Raw genomic sequence first — 3,328 nt, 5'->3', positions numbered from 1 at the left:
GATCTAAAATTCATAGACATTTTATTGAATACAATCTTCTCAGTTCCTATGAGAGTATTATTTTAGTGATGTGAATGTTGACGACCAAATAGGTTAAATGACTTCCCCAAAGACAGTCACTAAAAGTATTGTATGTACCTTTCCTTTGTGGCAGGCTATCCTGGAGAAGCACAAATTGACTTCTGACTGAGAATGATGTCCTGCTTCCATTTCACTGGGATACAATGGATTCGTTTCATTCGGCTAACAACAGGCCCCTTGGCTGCCAAATCTGAGACAGCCAGTAATTCTCACTTCAGGAAGAAACTTAGGGATATTAACTCATAATTTACTCATCCTTCCTGCTGTACAGTTAACAAACTGCCAATTCTTGGTTACTTTTTTAGAGAATTGTATTGTTCAAGGCTATTATAACCACCAGCGCTGTGGTTCTGTTTCTTCCCACCTCGAGGACCTTGCTATTGCTAACCCTTCCTTACATTGATTCCTGTCCCTTAACCATTTTTCCCACCATCCTTGAAATGTACAACTAACTTCCTTTGTCACAGAATGATTATGGAGTGCATAGTTCAAACCTTTTGAAGAGGAATTACTCCTTCCTGGTTCACAAACTGATTAAATACCTGCTTTCAAATATTTGATAGACCATTTAACAATGATATCTTAACATCTGGCTTCATCTATAAAAATAGACCTACTACAAAACATATAGGATTGCTGAAAGTATTTGCCAAGTATCTGAAACTGGCACAGGTTTACTAAAAGACTTTTATTTGTTAGGGTGCAGCGGGGGAGGGAAATGTAGTGGACCAGTTTTGTTCCTTAGCTATACTCTCACCACGTTGCTACCATTCTCTTAAAAATTGATTTTTTAAAGTATTAAATACTTGAAAGGATGTAGATAAAAGGCTGTGTGTACATCTGGTTTTTAATAAAATAAGCATTCCCCCCCAAAAAAAATAGAAAATAAGCATTGCCATTGGTGACCTCTGTATACCCTTTCTCAGTCCTATTTCCTTCCATCAAAGGTAACCACTATCATAAATTGGTTGTTTAATTTCTTAGTGCCTATTTTATGTACCCCAAAAAAGGTAGCATTCTGCAAGTTTGGAAACTTTAAATAAAATTGTGTATTATACATTTAAAAAAGAATAAACTAGATGTAGTAACTTGGAGTAATGTGCATGAAATATTAGGTGACAAAAGGCGAAGTGATATGTATGGTGTGTTTTTTTTAACTAGAGGCCCAATGCACAAAATTTCTGCAAGGGCCTTGACCCTCACCGCCGCTGCCGCAGCCCCCTCCTCTGCCCTGGCCCCCGCCAATGCACAAAATTTGTGCAAGGGCCTTGGCCCCCATCGCCGCTGCCACAGCCCCCTCCTCTGCCCTGGCCCCCGCCCAATGCCTCTGGGCTTGTTTCCTTGGCTGTAAAGGGGGTTAGTAATAACATCTACCTCACAAACCCGCTGGGAGCAGATGATGAGGTAATTCAAGAAAAATGCTTAGAGATGCCTGATGTGCCATTCTGTGATATTGTGGGTATAAGCATGATCTACCTGAGCATGGAAAATATGGTGGAAGAAAACATTCCACACTGTTCTCATGGGTGACCTCAGGTGGGCAGAGCTGGAGAAAGTAGGACACAGGTGATTAACATTTTGTATCAATTCAACTTCTTAAAGCTAGCATGTGTTATTTTTGTCATTTTTTTATGGTGTTTTATTTCTCTTTTTATATATTGGTTTTGGGTGTACAGCTTAGTGGTTAGACAATCAGATACTTTACATCGTGTTCCTACATAGTTATGACCATATTATTGATTATATTCCCTATGCTTTATTTATGCCCCCCTGACTATTTTGTAACTACCAATTCGTGCTTCTTAGTCCCTTCACCTCTTTCACCCAGTGCCCCAACCCTTTTGTCGTTTTTTAAAATATATTTTTTATTGATTTCAGAGAGGAAGAGAGAGAGAGAGAGAAACATCAATGATGAGAGAGAATCATTGATTGGCTACCTCCTGCACACCTCCCTCCAGAGATGGAGCCCATAAGGGCATGTGCCCTGACCAGGGATGGAATCAAACCATGACCTACTGGTTCATAGGTCGATGCTCAACCACTGAGCCATGCCAGCCAGGCTGTCTTATTCTCCACCTGCCCCCCCGCCCAAAGTAGCAGGAAAGGAAGATGAGCAAACTAGGCAATCTGCTCTGAGCCCACCACGTGCTCTAGGAGGGAGTGGGAAAAGGGTCCTGGTGAGAACAGAAGCCCCAGGAAAGCCTTCTCCCCAACAGGTGGTCCCAAGCCATTGGCTGGAGCTGGGCCAACTACGGTTCCTCTCCGGCCCACAGATCCCGCCTGTGCAGCGTGGAGCTGGGAGGGACACCCACATAAAGCATGTTGCTTACTACCAGGACAGATAGGAATTGAACGCCCAGTGGTGCTTACCTGGCACTATGAGTCAGGCATCCTCTGAGGGCCCAACGCTGTCAACCCATGTAATCCCACACTGACGCTCTTTTTAAATCCCATCCCCATTTTGCAGGTGGGAAAACTGAGGCACAGAAAGGTTAGGTCACTTGCCTGAGCCCACACACTGGGATGTGGCCAGAATTCAGCTGCAGGCAGCCTGGCTCTGAATCCATGTCTCCCCAACATGACTTCCCTTCTCCCTGCCTCGGTGTACTCAGCTGTGAAATGGGCTTCTCAGTACTCACCTCCGCGGGTTGCTGAAAGGGTTACATGACTTGAGCTTGGGGTTGGGGGCGGGAGAACTAAAACAAAGGGCAGCGTGTTGCAGTCTCTGCGGGAAGGAGGAAGTGGCCTGGGGCCTCTCTCTGGAGAGGTGTGCAATGCCCCACGGGGAGGAGACAAAGCGGGCAAGGATCCAGGGCAAGGCCCTGGGTCTTCCAGAAACCACCGGGCAAAGGGCCCAGGGGCCGGTGCGCCGCTCCCCGCCCCCACTCTCAGCTGAGGGGCCCCTTGACTTTCTCCGGGGTTCCCCTTCCCCGCTTCCCTCCGGCCCAACCACTCGCATCCTGTTGCAGCCCGGCCAGAGAAGGAAGCCTGTCCCTGTAACCTGCCAGGGCGTGAAGCAAGGCTTTCCCCGCCCTGAGGCCCCAGCATAAAAGGCAGCCCCGGGCACCCCTGCGCTCCTAGCCGACCCTGCGCGCCCTGCTCGCCATGTCCCGGCTCTGCGCGCTGCTCGCCTGGGCCCTGCTCGCCCTCCAAGGCCTCGGGGAGGGGGCGACAGAAGACGAGGCCTGCTGCGGCCCCATCGTGCCCCGGAGAGAGTGGAGGGCCCTGGCCTCCGAGGGCGCCCAGG

This window comes from Myotis davidii, unplaced genomic scaffold (assembly GCF_000327345.1).
Source record: "Myotis davidii unplaced genomic scaffold, ASM32734v1 scaffold741, whole genome shotgun sequence".
NCBI lineage: Eukaryota > Metazoa > Chordata > Mammalia > Chiroptera > Vespertilionidae > Myotis > Myotis davidii.
The sequence above is the reverse complement of the archived record's forward strand: the minus strand, read 5'-3'. Positions refer to the sequence as shown.